The 17734-nt window shown below is 47.3% G+C and overlaps 1 protein-coding gene across 1 annotated transcript in view; it reads left to right on the forward strand.

The window, feature by feature from the left end:
• Positions 1-17734, forward strand: part of LOC138246528 (free fatty acid receptor 2-like) — a 185440-nt gene that overhangs the window by 91216 nt on the left and 76490 nt on the right. Inside the window, exon 3 of the mRNA XM_069201185.1 lies at positions 5436-5602. The gene's annotated coding sequence lies outside the window, so the exon portion shown is untranslated. The remainder of the gene's footprint in view (positions 1-5435; positions 5603-17734) is intronic.

Consider the following 17734-nt stretch of genomic DNA (forward strand, 5'->3'; position numbering starts at 1 on the left):
GAGAAAACTCCTAAAATGAAAGGGCCAATTCTTTTTTTGCTTTCCATTAACAAATTCTTGCTTTGGAAGATTGTTTTTGAAAAATAAGCACTTTGCCTGCAATGCACATTGGACACAGCAACTGCTCTGAAAATTGACATTGCCTTTGACAGAGCTGTGCCAAGTTATTGCAGTCACAGAGATCTCCACCTGTGTAGTGGGGATATCAAAGTGTAGTGGGCAAACCCATAGCAAGGGTGTGGCAGACATCTCTCCTCTGACCTTGCAGACCCCAGGACTGTCCACAATACACTAAGGCCCAGATTCAAGAGGGCCTAGCGCCTCCTTGCGTCACATTAGCATAATTTGTTTTACGCTAATGTGATCCAAGGAGATCAAAATCGCAGCATCATATTTACAAAGTGGCACAATGCACGCAATGCTCCACTTTGTAACCCCCTGCGTCACATTATGCCTGCGCCAGGCGTAATATATGCAAGGGGGGCGTTCCCCCCTTAAGGGGGGGCTGAAAAAATGGCACAGTGGAAACTAAAATATTTCTTTGCTCCTTTTTTCGTGGCATTTTTAATTCCTGCACAGAGCAGGCATTAAAAGCAGGCACACCATTGTTTTCAATGGGCCTCAATGTGCTTTGCAGGATAAGCGTCAAACTTTTTGGTGCAAATCCTCCAAAGCGCCAAACTAGCATAAAAAATGTTGACGCTAGTTCCCGAACTACCGCCATGGTGCGCTGTGTGTTAAATATGGTGCACACATGGTGGCGTTAGGGGGGCGCAAGAAAAGTGGCGCTGCATTCGATGCAGCGCCACTTTTCTTAAATTCGCCCCTAAATTAGCACCTAACGAGTTTCTGACCTTTTCATCTTCAATTTCTCAGATATCCACAAATGATCCAGTGACACAGAGCACTTTGTATCCCAGTTGAAGCAAACCCTGCCACCATGAAGCTTCTACAAGAACCTTTGCTATTCAAGTGTGAGCTGGAGTACGCTCACCATGCTACACACCGGTGGTGTGAATGGATCACACAACCTTTCGCCACGGCTTTGCTTTGTGAAATATGATATAAACCACTCTTCAGCATGTCTGTTGGCCAACTGTTTATTGTTAGTAATGGCCACACTTGTAGGGCAGAGAAGTACTGGCACCTTTCCTGACCATGAAAATCCCTGGTTGCGACAGGTCCTTTAAATTCCCAGACACTGAGTGGGTGCCTCTGAGTAGTGAGTCAAACCTTACCCTGGTGAATCGTCCGGATTTTTTAAAATAAGGCAATGAACCACATCCTGAGGTTTACAGGGTTAAGTAGGCCGACGATATGGTTTAATCTTGCAAAAGAAATGTCCGGATTTTTTTAAATAAAGCAATGAACCACATCCTAAGGTTTACATGGATAAGTAGGCTGGCGAAATGTTTTAATCTTGCAAAATAAATGTGGCCAAGAATAAAATGCAGGACTTTTTCTCAATTCAATTGAATGTATTTTATTTTCACTTATCACTGCTACATTCCTGAAGTGAGACGTGTGTTGTTGTTGCACGGATGGAGTTGAACTCGTTGTACAGTATCATTTGGTACACCACCCATTCCATCCCCAAACAGGGCTAGTGGGTTGAGGAGACTGGTGGAGGGTCAGCTCTGTGCCCCAGGCTACCGTGGCATCTGACCCCAGGTCACACATCTAGTATGCACATGGTGGCAGCCATAAGGATAGGATTGCTTTTAAAGAGGTACCCAGGGCATCTTCATTACTTGTTGCATCTACGTCCACACCCTAACCACCTCCTGAGGAAAGCCTCAGCAGCACCATCACATCCGCTGCTGAAGCGTTAATCATTGAAAGCAGTATTACTTAAGGCCCTGGGGCAGGAAGGAGACAGATCAGTAGCACACACTAATGCTGCCATTTAACCACCACATGCCAATTACTCATCGGATGCCCATGGCCCAGCAAAAAGGCTGGCAGTGCCAGCAAGAGGTAGGGATCTATGACTGAGACAAATTAGCTCAGCTACTCGCATTTTCATAGTGTTCACACTGTTTTGTAGCTGACACATTTTCAGAGCTCTAGGCCAACCAAAGGATTAACATTGCAACTTTTTATTTTTGGAGTGGTGCAGGTGGAGGCATTTTCATTTTTCAGTTGAACCACAAGCACCCTCTCAGTGAGAAATGTTACATAAGTGTAATTAGGTATTTCTAAAATGTAATCTTGCCTCGATGACTGTAGGTAAATAAACAAGCATTGGCAAGGCCAATAGGTGTCGCCTATACAAAAGCTATTGGTTTTGACAACGTGTTTTGCTATGTTGTACACCAGTGTGGCTCCTGTTCAGCATGGCTAAACCTTAGTGGCGTGAGGTGTCAGTGGGGAGTGGGGGAGTAGAGTGGATGTGTTTGAATGCCATATAGTGGAGTAGGAGGATTAGAGGGTTGTACTGTTGAGTAGAGGGGAGTAGGGTACAGTGGCAGAGAGTGTTGTAGAGTGGAATAGAGTGGGATAGAATAGAGTGGAGTGGGTTGGCGTGGATTGAGGTAGTGCGGTAGACTGGATTGGAGTTGAATGGGGTGGGTTGGAGTGGAGTAGAATGGGGTGGATTGAGTGGATTGGGGTGGATTGGAGTGGGGTGGATTAAAAATTGGGTGAGATGGATGGGTTTGGGGTGGATTTGAGTGGGGTGGATTAGATTTGAGTGGATAGTTTGGATTGGGGTGGGGTGGATTGGATTGGAGTGGGATGGATTCAATTGGACTGGGTTTGGTGGATTAAATTAGATTTGATTGGAGTGTGGTGGATTAGATTAGATTGGACTGGAGTGTGGTGGAGTCAATTAGATTAGATTGGAAAGGAGTGGGATGGATTAGATCGGAGTGTTGTGGATTGGAATTGAGTGCATGGATTGGATTGGGGTGAGCTGGATGCGTTGGAGTGGGGCAGAGTGAACTGTGGTGGATTGTGATTAGGATAGAGTGGGTGGACTGCAGTAGAGTGGTGGATCGGAGTGAGTCAGTGGATTGGGGTGGGGTGGATTGGACTGGAGTGACGTGAGTTGGATTGGATTGCAGTGGATTTGATTGGGGTGGATTGTATGGAGGTGAGGTGGATTGTAGTTGGGAGGCCAATGGATTGGATTGGATTGGATTGGATTGAGTTGGGTGGGGTGGACTGACCTATGGTGAGGTGGAGTGGATTGGGCTGGGGTGGACTGGATTGAGTGGGGTGGATTGGAATGGATAGGGTGGATGATTGAGTGGTGTGGATTGGACTGAGTGGGATGGATTGGGGTGTGATGGAGTGGATTGAGGTGGGGTGGATTGGGGTGGGGTGGATTGCGGTCGATTGGGGTGGATTTGGGTGGGGTGGATTTGGGTGGGGTGGATTGGAGTGGGGTGGATTGGGTTGGGGTGGGGTGGACTGGATTGGAGTGGGGTGGATTGGAGTGGGGTGGATTGGAGTGGGGTGGATTGGATTGGAGAGTGGTGTACTGGATTTTAGTGGGGAAGATTAAGGCAGTTTGGAGGGGGTAGATTCAACTCGAGTAGGGTGGATTGGGTAGCGGTGGACTTCATTGAAGTGGAGTGGGTTGGAGTGGGGTAGATTGGACTGGATTGAGTGGAGTGAATTGGATTGAATGGGGCGGATTGTATTGGAATGGGGTGGATTGTATTGGAGTGAGATAGATTGGGTAGCTGTGGACTTGATTGGAGTGGGGTGGGTTGGATTGGAGTGGGGTGGATTGGACTTTAGTGGGGAAGTCTTGAGTAGGGTGGTCTGGACCGGAGTTGATTGTGGTGAGGTGTATTGGATTGGAGTGTGATAGATTGGACTGGGTTGGATTGGGGTGGATTGGTGTTGGGTGGACTGGGTTGTAGTGGGGTAGATTATGGTTGATTGGTCTAGGGTGAATTGGGATGAACTGAATTGGTTTGGGGTGAGGTGGATTTTGTTTGGAGTGGGGCTGATGTTTTGGACTGGAGTGGGTTGTTTGGGATTGTAGTGGGGCTGGTTGGAGTTGGGCAGGTTGTTTTGGATTAAATCGGGGCAGATTGGAGTGAGGCAGATTGAAATGGATTGGAGTGGAGCAGGTTGCTTTGGATTGAAGTGGGGCATATTGGAGTGGGGCAGATTGTTTTGGATTGGAGTGGACAGACTGGAGTGGGGCAGATTGTTTTGGATTTGAGTGGGGCAGATTGTTTTGGATCGGAATGGGGCAGATTGTTTTGGATAAGAGTGGGTCAGACTCTTCTGGATTGGAGTGGTGCATATTGCTTTGGATTGGAGTGGGACAGATTGCTTTGGACCAGCGTGGGGTGAACTGGAGTGGGGCAGATTGCTTTGGAGTGGGGCAGATTATTTTTGATTAGAGTGGGGTGAATTGGACTTGGGCAGATTGTTTTGGATCAGAGTGAGGCAGATTGGAGTGGGGTAGATTGTTTTACATTGGAGTGGGGCAGATTGGAGTAGGGCAGATTGTTGTGGATTGGAGTGGGGCAGACTGGAGTGGGGTGGATTGTTTTGGATTGGAGTGGGAGAGTTTGTTTTTGGGCAGATTGGAGTGGGGCAGATTGTGTTGGGTTGGGGTGAGTTGGATTGGGGCAGATTGGTTTGGATTAGAGTGGGGCAAATTGCAGTGGTGTAGATTGCTTTGGAGTGGTGCAGATTGTTTTTGATTAGAGTGGGGCGAATTGAAGTGGAGCACATTAGATTGGGGTGGTTTGGTAGGATTGAAGTGGGGTGGGTTAGAGTGGACTGGATTGGGGTGCGGTGGATTGGTGCGGGGTAAAGTGGAATGGATTGGGGTGGATTGTAATGGAGCGGATATGAGTGGGGTGTTAAAGCATCATGTCAGAGATTACCAGTGCTTAATTCGTAAATAAAACATGCCGGTGCCCAAAGCCCTCCTGTTTGCCCTCCTCTTAAACATGCAGCTGCTGCAATTAAATGTGCAAACACGGAATACTGAGGCAGCGTAACCCTGAAGCCATCTCCGGCCTCTAATCCATTTACAGACACTCCCGCCCCTTCAGCTCACTCTTGCAGCTTTCTGCTTTCTCCCATTGTGATGCTTTTTCGTTTTTCTATTCCTCCATCTTTCCCATATGTGTCTTTTGCTCACAGTAAATGCTGGAGGCAGAAGACTGAGCAACGGCCCTCAAAAATAAGTGCCGGTGCTCCACACCGGAAACAACAAGCACAAATTAAGCAATGGAGATTACATACAATAAAGAAACACTGTCACTTTGCAATATTTCGAACAAGTTAATTGTCATTGTTTGAGAAGGGTGCCAACTAGCAAAAAAAAAAGAAAACATGAGTGGAAAGTGAGAAAAGACGACTTGACAAAATAAAAGAAAGTTAGCTTTAAAAAATAAAACGTTGCAATTTTGTTTGTCCTGTGGGTCACGTTTTTGCCAGTCACATGTCTTCTGTTGCAGGGCACTAGAAGTTAAAAAGAACAAAATAGTACCTCGATCACATCGGGAGCAGTGGGCGGGCACTAATAAAGTTAAATCAATTACTGCTTGATCCCTGCTCCACACAAAGGAACGGAAGTGATGCCAGGCCTGAATTGATGAATTACGAGGCTGTAAAGAAGTGCCAGGTAAGCCTAGCAAATACACTCGCAGGCTCGGCCCTAAAAGTGTTTTGTTCCATTTTTATGTTTTCACTTTTTCCAAATTTGAATTACCTTTTTTAAGTTATATGCAGCGCAAACATGGCTCGAGGGCATCACAGTGCTTCAGCGAGATCCAGATATTACACTTTTTTAAGAACAGAAAGTTTGTATGATCTGCCCAGAATCACACAATGTTTAGCTGAGGCTGGAAATAGAAATGGTTCACTAGTTCCAAAGTCAGACGCTCTAGCCGCTGTGCAACACATCCTCCTCCTCTTGTTTGGGAAGGATTATTTCTTTGTTATTAACCTTTGTTATTATTAGGTCTTTAATGGGCATCACTATGATTATCTATAAATATTGGATCCAATGTTCTTGTACCCTGATTCAGGTTCTGACACAGCTGTGCTTGATCATCTTTCCAGGTGAACTTTGGTGTTGTTGTGAGGGCTTTGTCATCACAAATTATCATGAAATAGAGTAACAAGGTCCAGTCAAAGCACATTAATTCTTGGCCAAAGCGATGTCAACTCCAAACTCTTTGGCATATTTATGAGAGGATGGTGCTGCCATTGCGTCACTTTTGACCATATCTATGAGGCCATGCAAAGCCACTTTGTGTGGCTTTGAATGACCTCATAGATATGGAGTAAAGCAAGGCGATGCAAACCACTGTGTTCTGCAGTAGGGAGGTGCTCCATGGACATTGCAGTGGGTATTCTCACGCAAAACCCATGGATTTTGATGCATTCGCAGATTTTCAAGAACTTGTAAACCTGGAAATGCACGCAAACCTTACTCCTCCACAGGGGAGGCGCAATTAGGAGAAATATCTTTATTTCTCTTAGTTTTTTCTGGGATTGTTTTTGTGCCGGAAGGTGCCCCTTCCTGCACAAAAACAATCCTACATGCAACGCAGAGCATTGGTGCTAGGAAGCACATTGTAAACCAGCGCAAGACAAAAGGATAAGGATGTGCAGTATTTCTTAAATACAGTGCATTCCTGCACTTTCTAAGTGACGCAGTGCAGCGCAGCAAAGTGGTACCATCCTGCGCAAAAACAATGCCAAGAGGAGTTTTCCTCTTTCTATGTGTGCTGCACACATAGAAAGTGGAAAAAACAGGGAGAAATAAAGATATTTCCCATCATTGAGTCACTTCTATGCCACCCTTGGAGTGGAGTTTTGACGCATTCCCAGGTTTACAAAACCTTGTAAATCTGGGAATGCGTCACAATCCATGGGTGTTGCGTGGGAAGACCCAAGCAACACCCATGGAAAATCCTCCCTGACGCAAAGTAAGGCAACACCGCACCATGTAAAGCCATGCAATGTTGCTCTGCATGGCCTTTTACATATGGGTCTGCAGCCTGCACCTCCAATGCATCAGAAAAAGTGCAGGCCGCTAGGCCTAAATTTCAAGAAATTTTAGAAATATGGTGTAACGCAAAATTTGAAAATTATGTGACATGTTCTGATATAGCCAAAATATTGGTCAGGCATAAAGTACACTACACCAATGGGCTTTCAACCCTACACTGGACTGTATTAAATCTTTTCTGACTTGCCATTCCTCCATTTTCCTATATGGCAGAGCATATTACCTGTGACTCTTCTTGTTTAAAATCTACATGCAGCTATTGGCCACTCTAATCCATTCTTATAGCTTTGTCCTTTGCATGTAGGCCGATGACAGTCAGTCTACACTCAAGCTGTATGTTGTTGAGGGTGCAACGATCATCCCGCTTTAAGTGCGATCAAGTTGTGGGTAGATCTTGGACGAGTCGTAAGCGTTTAATTTTGAACTCCTATAACATTGATATCTCAGTGCTGCCGCCAACAAAGACTTCTGGTCCTCCTCTCCTGGCCTGGGCAGAGAACTGCCTCTCCCAGCTGAGTGGGTTCACCATTTGGGGCTCATTTTACTCTTCTCTGCCCCTCCACCCTCTCAGTGAAAGCTGTCATCTTGTCGCATTTCTACCATTGAGGGTAAAATTCAGAAAAATATCCAGGCACTGCCTTCGTAGGACGAATTATCAGAAGTGACAGCCCTCACGGGCCACACCTCATGTACACAAACTCTTTGTATCTAGTTGTCTCCACAACTATCTTCTTCAGCCCCCTCCTGGTTCCTTGCTTCGACTCTTTCTACCTCATTTTCCACAAAGAAACTGACCACGGTTCTGTTTGCTTGCTTGTGCAGTTTTTCACAAGTAGACAGTTCAGTGTGGAGAACCTCTTGGGTATTTGCTGGCTCTTTAAAAACCCTGCCCAGTACAGCAGTGCACAGTTACCAGAGCTGCCTCCAGACTGCACATCCTGTAAGATGGCGGCTGTGGCGCCAGCCTGATGACCCCGCTCCAGTGAAAGACTCAGAAATAAGAGGAGCACCAATCAAATAGCCCGTCCGCCTGGGACAACTCTTGGTGGCCCACAACCCTAGGCACCGCACCAACCCCCTCAGACCACGCACGCAACCTAGGATTCATCCTGGACCTGCTTCTCACCATGACCAAACAAGTCAACGCCGTATCGTCTTCCTGCTTCCTCACTCTCCGCATGCTCCGAAAGATCTTCCGCTGGATCCCCGCCGACACCAGAAAAACTGTGACCCACGCCCTCGTCACAAGCCGCCTGGACTACGGAAACACCCTATACGCAGGAACCACCACAAAACTCCAGAAACGTCTTCAGCGAATACAAAACGCCTCCGCTCGCCTCATCCTCGACATACCCCGCAACAGCCACATCTCCGCCCACCTGAGACACCTGCACTGGCTACCCATCAACAAAAGGATCACCTTCAGGCTCCTCACCCACACACACAAAGCCCTCCACAACAAGGGACCCGAATACCTCAACCGTCGCCTCAGTTTCTACACGCCCACCCGTCAACTTCTCTCCGCCAACCTCGCACTCGCCGCCGTCCCTCGCATCCGCCGCACAATGGCAGGTGGGAAATCCTTCTCCTACCTGGCGGCCAAGACATGGAACTCCCTCCCCGCCAACCTCAGGACCACCCAGGACCACCTCGCATTCCGGAGGCAGCTCAAAACCTGGCTCTTCGAGCAGCAGTAACCCCCTCCCCTAGCGCCTTGAGACCCTCACGGATGAGTAGCGCGCTTTATAAATATTATTGATTGAATGGTCATAATGCGATTTCACAATGCGTGTCACGTATTAGGTCGAACTTCACTCCTGGTTCTGCAAAATGAGTTTTAAGCCTGAGATTGAAACTAATTGAGATGTTTAAAAAATAGTTCTCATTGTCATCAAATAATTGAGAAATATGTGGATGTTAGTGGAGGGGATCATGAAAGGTTAATACGTGGAATAGTACGCAAATTGTTTTAAGTCTATTTTAGGAAGGGGGAACTGATGATAAGGAAGAACATTTTAAAATGATTTAAATGTCTTAGTGTGCAGGAGATCTGATCCTGACTGTCACAATAATGAGATTCATGGGGGGAGGGGTACGATAACATACAGGTGGTCAGACGTTACTGGGGGCTTGGGTGGTGAAAGGGGAAGCGATTCCCCTTTTATCCCTGACAGGGGGGTGTGGGTGGGGGCCCATGGGGGGAGTACTAGCACTTCCCCCGTGGGCCCGGTGCAGGACGAGGTGGTCTCGTCCCAGGCACACGGGAACCGTGTGCGAGGGCGAGACTACCTCGTCCAAGGCACCAAAGGAGTTAAGCATTATGCTGTATCATTGTGTACCTCCTTGTAAACAAATACTGGTAAACTCTTCTAAACATAGTGAAATATATGTAAGATGTAGTATTGAAGCTCACATGAGTAAACTAAATGATCAAGATGTACTGAGATGTAAGGATTTAGGACTGGAGTTAAAATAGTAAATTTGACCCAATCAAATACATTTATATTCACTTTCCCAGTAAATCTCACCATCCTCACTCCTGCAAATATATGTACCTTCCCCAATATATGTGGGATTGGAGCTAGATCAGTAAATCTGGAACCACCCTGCACTTTTCCCAAAGCTTGTGGGGCTAGAGTTAGAACAGTAATTCTGCCCGCTCAAATAAATGCACTTTCCCCGATATATGTGATTCTGGAGTTAGAATAGTAAATCTGACCGACCAAAAGACACAAACTTTCTCCAAGGTTTGTGGTATTGTAGTTACAATAGTATCTGTGACCTCCTCTGAGATGTATTTAGTTCTCCCAACGATTTTGGAATTAGAGTTAGTAAATCTACTCCTCACCCCAGCCCACAAATAAATACACTATCCTGAATGTTTTTTGGGACTTTATTTAGAATAGTAAATTTGACCTCTAAAAAAAACCTATATTTTACATACTTATTTTAGAATGGTATATCTTATATAGTATTTCGGGTGTGGACCTAGGATAATAAATGTGATTAAAAAATAAGCTCTTTTAGAAATATTAAGTATTTAAGTTATATTAAAAATTCTGACCATTCCACATTTTTACATTTTTTTTTTTATAAAGCTTGTAGAATTCTAGTTAATATATGACAATATTGAAATTTCATTTTAAAAGGCTTTCATTTTCCGAAGAAATATTTTAAAATATAGATATAACTTGTCATGTTTTATGCTCTTCCAAGGTTTTGTGTATATTTTAATAAAAATAGTGTATATCTTTATTTGGAAATTTGGTAACAGAGTATTTTTCAATTTATAGAACTGAATTTAAAAACATTAGTATAATTATTGTAAAATTAAATTGAAAATGTTTTGTAATTAAGAATATATAATGTTTGAAAATCTACATAATGTTTTTAATGTATTATTTTGTAATAACATTATTGTAAAATATAATAGATATATTTTATTTTATATAGACAAATTGTTCATTTATTATAGTTTGTTTTTTTTGTACGAGGGGCATGGCCAAGATGGCGACGCGTTAGACCTTTAAGCCCAGAGCTCCCTGTGAGCCCTACTTTTATCCTGCAACCCCTAGCGACCTCCGTTCCTTCTTAAACTCAAAGGGAGGGATCTTGCCCTGCTGCACCCACAGAGTGCTTTGAACAGCTGTGCCCCGCTCTGGAAGGGACACCTGGAGGGTGGTCGTGAGTGGAAAAGTTGAGGGGCAGATGGGCTGTGTTGAGTGAATGGTCTGCCTAGCCCTGCCTGAGCCCACGCTGCATCTACGTAGGGCGCCCAGGAAGGTAGCGTTGTTCGGGGACCCTACAGCGGATGCTGAAAATCCCCTGGAGCCAGGGATTGGACTTGCTGCCGGAGCGCGGCTCCCTTGCCGAGACCGCGCTTGTTTGGGCGGATGCCAGCGGCCTCCCGGTGCTCAGGAGTGGCAGCGTTGCAGCTGGTGCTGCACGATGGCGGCCTTCGCTAAGCTCCTCTATCAAGGGGGGGGCATTAAGGAAGCTGAGATGGGCTCCCTGGTTTTGCTGTGGTGCATTGACAAACCTCTTCCCCCCTCTGGGTGAGAACATAAACTCCTGCACAAGGCGATATTATTAATGGACCCTGGTAGACCCGAGATCCGAAACTGAACCCCCTGGCCTGGCAAGGTGTTAAGAGGTCTTCCTCTCCCGTTTCTAGACCTCATGGGATAACATATTGGAGCCTTCCCCACAATCAAAAGATAATTGCTGCTCTTTCATTTAACACGAAAGGGTGTATAATGCAGGACCATCAGAGACCTCGGGAGGGAGGAATGTAAGCGGCATATAAATATATAGACTGTCAATGTTGGTACCCCTCAGATGGAAAGACTGAATTACCTGATTTTTACTGCATAGCTTGCCCCATGTTAATGTAACTACCATAATACAGTTATGGGTCAGGGTGAATAGCACAGCCCTTTGAGGATCCTGTCCTGGAATTGAATCAGGCACACTTAGTCTCGTGCTCATATATCGTGCCCTGTCAAATTACTTTCCCTGCAACTTCCTTCTATTGCCCAGTAGCTGTCAAATATGATGGGGAAGACCAGGTCTCAAGTCTCTGATGATGGGGGCGTGCATGGCACAAACACCCTCCATCCCCCAGACAAAACCCTGGATAGCCTACACCAGCTCGAAGCCACACTGCAGGCACCTTCCTTGCAGTTTGATAAGGCCCTGCAGGACACAAAATCCTCCCTTGAAACCCAGATCTATACTATGTCACTGGAGGTCAACCTGTTGCGAGCATACCGTTGCAAATTGGTTGACCGTGTTGGTGACACAAAACCCACCCTCGCCATGGTGTGCCCCTCGGTCCAAGATCTACAAGATCGGCTGAAGCATGTTGAGACTGAGGTTTCCAAGCTTCACCACAGAGCAGAGGATGCAGAAGGACACTGCTGAAGAAATAATCTTTGCTTCCTTTGCTTCCCAGAGTGCACAGAGGTCCCTAGCGCAGTATTATTCATTGAAAACTGGCTTGCTGAGACAGTGCTGGAGGGCAAGATACTGAAGTTCTTTTCCATTGAACGGGCACACCCCATCCCCGGGCAGCCCCCACCGCGATTAATGATAGCGCGGCTGCTTAATTAACGGGACCGAGACATGCTCTTGCAGAGATCCTGGACTAAAGGACCCTGAAAGTACGAGGACAGAATGATCATGGCGTATCCCGATTTCACCTTGGCAGTACAGCGCCAACTGAACTCCTTAACCAAGGTTAAATTGCGATTCCGCAAGGTGAACTTGAAATATGCACTGCTGTTTCCAGCAACCCACCGGGTGATTGATATCAATAAGAGCCACATCTTCCACTTTCCAGAAGACTTTTGGACATGGCTGCATGCCAAGAACTTGGACGGGGAACCGAGGGAGGATTTAGAGAACACGCTTTGGCTCACACCTAAGTCGCGGACTCACAAAAGGAAGTCACTTAAGTCGACCAGGTGGAGGCAGTACAAGCATGAGCGGTTATGGAGTTTTCTCTCTGTAGTGCCAACCCCTGCTTACTGCTAGGCTCCGAACAGAACCTGGACTCTGGCTCAGACACTGGTGGCTCACTCTCCTCCACTGCCCAATCCCACTCAGGACCACAGGTCACACCACACTCTGCCGATTACTTATGATGATGTCATCCTTTTAAAACCAAGTAAGCAGCAGGAGGGTACCTTATCAGGGGGAGTGTACACCGATCTGGAGGTAAGATATTGGGGGCGGAGGGCTTCAATGTTCACTCCAGCCAACTCAAGGGGGCCCACACTAGACCCGCAAATACTCTTTATTGGATACCCACCCCCACTGAACTTTTCCGTAAGGGCATGGCTGAAAAGCAAACATCTGATGTATATCTGTTACTTTGTTTCATAGCGGTTGGCATGAGGCCGTTTCGCATTCAGGCCTGGGAATGAGGGATGATCATTTTCTTGGTGTATTGGTTTGTATTTGTTAGAAATGGGGTCTTTGGTTGGCAGTCAGGTTACCCCCTGTCCAAGCAAGGACCCTCACTCGAGTCAGGGTAAAGGAGAATCACCCTCAGTTAACCCCGCTCACCCTCTTGGTAGCATGGCACAAGCAGGCAGGCTTAACTTCAGAGTCTAGGTGTAAAGTATTTGTACCAACACACACAGTAACTTAGTGAAAACACTACAAAAGGACACAACACAGGTTTAGAAAAATAGAAAATATTTATCTAAACAAAACAAGACCAAAATGACAAAAATCCAACATACACAAATCAAATTATTAATTTAAAAAGCAAAAGACTTTTAAATGCTTGAGAAAAGAGTAATATCATTGCTAGCGGTGAAAAGTACCTGGGTAGCATCGTTTTTCCATGCCCAGCAAGGTTTGCATCGAAAATCCTGCTGCATGGGATCAGCAAAACCATGGGTTGCGACGTTATCAGCCTCCGTCAACGGGTGTAGCGTGTCGTTCTTCCAGCTACGTGCATCGATTTTCTAGCCGTGATGCCGGTGGAGCAACGATTTCTGCAGTGAAGCTGACGGCGAATTGTTTTTCAGCCGCGTCTCGAAAGATGTGTCGACATTTTCACCGCATGACGGTCTTTGCGTGGATTTTCAGTCTTGGTCTGCCAACATCACCTTCCAAGGACCCAGGAACCAGATAGGGCACCACTTACCAGGGCAGGAGTCTCAGCAGAGAGTCCAGGTGCTGGCAGGAGAAGTATTTGATGGCCCTGAGACTTCAACAACAGGAGCCAAGCTCAGGACAAGCCCTTGGAGATTTCTTCACAAGCAGAAAGGCACACAAAGTCCAGTCTTTGTTCTCTTGCACAGGCAGAAGCAGCAACTGCAGGATAGCTCCACAAAGCACAGTCTCAGGCAGGGCATCACTTCTCCTCAGCTCTTCAGCTCTTCTCCAGGCCGAGGTTCCTCTTGATGTCCAGAAGTGATCTAAAGTCTATGGTTTTGGGTGCCCTTCTTATACCCATTTTGCCCTTTGAAGTAGGCTTACTTCAAAGGAAAGTCTCTCTTGTTTGTGAAATCCTGCCTTCCCCAGGCCAGGCCCCAGACACATACCAGGGGGTTGGAGACTGCATTGGGTAAGGGCAGGCACAGCCCTTTCAGGTGTAAGTGACCAATACTCCCCTCCCTCCTAGCACAGATGGCTCATCAGGATATACAGGCTACACCCCAGCTGCCTTTGTGTCACACTCTAGAGAGAGGTGCAAACAGCTCAACTGTCAAACTGACACAGACAGGGAATCCACAAACAGGCAGAGTCACAGAATGGTTTAAGCAAGAAAATGCCTACTTTCTAAAAGTGGCATTTTCAAACAAACAATCTTAAAACCAACTTTGCTAAAAGATGTGTTTTAAAATTGTGAGCTCATAGACCCCAAACATGTTTATCTGCTCCCAAAGGGAATCTATTCTTTAATAATTTTTAAAGGCAGCCCCCATGTTAACCTATGAGAGAGATAGGCCTTGCAACAGTGAAAACCACATTTGGCAGTATTTCACTGTCGGGACATATAAAACACATTAGTATATGTCCTACCTTAAACATACACTGCACCCTGCCCATGGGGCTACCTTAGGCGTGTCTTACATGTGAGGAAAGGGAAGGTTTAGGCCTGGCAAGTGGGTACACTTGCCAAGTAGGATTAGCAGTTAAAACTGCACACACAGACACTGCAGTGGCAGGTCTCAGTGATATTTACAGAGCTACTATTGTGGGTAGCACAGCCAGTGCTGCAGGCTCACTAGTAGCATTTGATTTACAGGCCCTGGGCACCTCTATTGCACTGTACTAGGGACTTACCAGTAAATCAAATATGCCAATCATGGAAAGACACTTACATACACATTTTATACAGGAGCACTTGCACTTTAGCACTGGATAGCAGTGGTAAAGTGCCCAGAGTAACAAAAACAGCAAAAACAGAGTCCAGCACACATCAACAACCTGGAAAACAGAGGCAAAAAGTTAGGGGAGACCACGCCAAGGATGAAAAGTGTACCAGTATTGCACTGTCTGGAAATTTGTTTGTCTGGGTCGAGAACTGGGAGGGGCGTTTTGTGGATGGGGGATTACTGTACGACTGCGTATGGGTACACACACCTGCTACCCATGGCTACTATTTATATTGTGCTCACATGGAATATTAGGGGCATAGCTACACTGGACAGAAGGCATAAAATGTATGCATACCTCAGGCAGCGACAAATACACTTTGCATGTTTACAGGAGACTCACCTCACTAAGAGCGGACTTGATAAAGTGAGCAGACGGTGGGACAGACAGGTATATGGCACGGGCTATTCTGCTTATGCACGAGGAGTCCTTATCTGGGTTGCTTCGAAGTCCCATTTGTGAAGTGTAGGGTCTTGGTTGATGCTGAGGGCCGCTATGTAGTGGTGGAGGGCACCCTAGATGGACACCCTTTTTATTTAATATCTATCTACAACCCTAACACTGCTCAGGCTGTTTTCCTAGATTCTCTGTCACCTACCATGCTATTAACACCACTGGCTCCGGGGATGTGGGGAGGTGATTTTAACTGTATACAAGATACAGACTGGGACCGGTCACTAACCTCCCCTACCGGGTACAGCCGGTATACACACCCAAAAACATTTTCGACATTGATCCAAGACCTCCATGACATTTGGTGGATGGGTCACTCGGGAGAACAAGAGTACCCTTATTATGCACCGGGACACTAGGTGCACACGCGCCTAGATTATCTTACCTGCAACTCTGAGTGCTGGCCATTGAGACGTACCTCTGAGTATCTGAGCAGAACTCTTTCAGACCATAACTTGCTTAAAGTCACCTTTCAATGGGAGAGGCCACAAGGTATCTCTTCCTGGCGCTTGCTCACTGGCGCTTGCTCACTGAGGCCTTGCTTGATACAGTTTACCGCACTATGTTGGCCACGCAGATATCCACTTATTTTGCTGAGAATGCTGGTACTGGGACCACTGGAGGGGTAGATTGGGAAGCTATGAAAGTTGTTACGTGAGGAGTATATATTTCCACAACATGGGGCGTCAGCACCACCTTAACCCTAAGTGTGGTGGAGTTAGAGACGCTTCTTCATTCTAAGGAGTTGGAGGTGATTACGTCTCCATTGGCTTGACCGAAATTGGTGGAGCTGCATCACAAATACTGGCCTCTGACTGTGCTGGAAGGACTTTACCTTCCCCTAAAGTGCTCTCCACGGGCTTGGTTTGAGCTTGCCTCCTGTTCTGAAGTCTCAGGGACAGCAAAGACATCAACTACTAGCGTTTTGCCAGTACCTGACTCTAACGACTCCGGAACAACTTCAAGGACGCCAGCGATGCCGCAGCCTGCTCCCGCTCCATGGACCTCGCTGCACGGAATGACGTGGCTTGCAATGCAAGTTGGACGTTGCCGTGACTCCGCTGAAGTCGACACATCACGTCCTGACGGACCGGAACCGGCGACCCCACCGCGTCACAAGGAATCGACACATCGCGATGATGACGCATCATCTCCCCCTGCATGCGGACGGACCCAACGCCTCACGTCCACCTGCTGTGCAGTGCGGAACCGACGCCTCTTTCATCGGAAGCCGTAAGGGACTGACGCCGCACCAACTCCATTTACGCCTTTTTCCGACTCCGTGCTATGTCCTTGGATTGTACGACGAAACAACAACTTCAAAAACAACTACTGCCTTAACAACGAGGTCGGAACACCGACCTTGTTGCTACTACTAATGATTTTACCACGAATGCCTTAACAACGATATTTTGTTGTAAAGGCATTCCAGATAAAAGCATTAGCAATAGGCACCATTCACCCTACATCCCTCACCCCACCCCCCCAACCCCACCCCAAAACCTAAAACCCCCTGACCCCCCACCTACTCCCCAAAACCAAAAACGCCCCACCCCCCCAACCCCACCCCAAAACCTAAAACCCCCTGACCCCCCACCTACTCCCCAAAACCAAAAACGCCCCACCCCACCAACCCCACCCCAAAACCTAAAACCCCCTGACCCCCCACCCCCTCCCCAAAACCAAAAACGCCCCACCCCAAAACCTAAAACGCCCTGACCCCCCACCCACTCCCCAAAACCAAAAACGCCACACCCCCCAACCCCACCCTAAAACCTAAAACCCCCTGACCCCCAACTCCCCAAAACCAAAAACGCCCCACCCCCCCAACCCCACCCCAAAACCTAAAACCCCCTGACCCCCCACCCCCTCCCCAAAACCAAAAACGCCCCACCCCCCCAACCCCACCCCAAAACCTAAAACCCCCTGACCCTCCACCCCTCCCCAAAACCAAAAACGCCCCACCCCCCAACCCCACCCCAAAACCTAAAACCCCCTAACCCCCCACCCACTCCCCAAAACCAAAAACGCCCCACCCCCCAACCCCACCCCAAAACCAAAAAACCCCTGACCCCCACCCACTCCCCAAAACCAAAAACACCCCACCCCACCCTAAAACCTAAAACCCCCTGACCCCCCACCCACTCCCCAAAACCAAAAACGCCCCACCCCCCCAACTCCACCCCAAAACCTAAAACCCCCTGACCCCCCACCCCCTCCCCAAAACCAAAAACGCCCCACCCCCCCAACCCCACCCCAAAACCTAAAACCCCCTGACCTCCCACCCACTCCCCAAAACCAAAAACGCCCTACCCCCCCAACCCCACCCCAAAACCTAAAACCCCCTGACCCCTCGCCCCCTCCCCAAAACCTAAACCCACCACTTAC

The sequence above is a fragment of the Pleurodeles waltl genome, chromosome 7 (genome assembly GCF_031143425.1).
Source record: "Pleurodeles waltl isolate 20211129_DDA chromosome 7, aPleWal1.hap1.20221129, whole genome shotgun sequence".
In the NCBI taxonomy this organism is placed as follows: Eukaryota; Metazoa; Chordata; class Amphibia; order Caudata; family Salamandridae; genus Pleurodeles; species Pleurodeles waltl.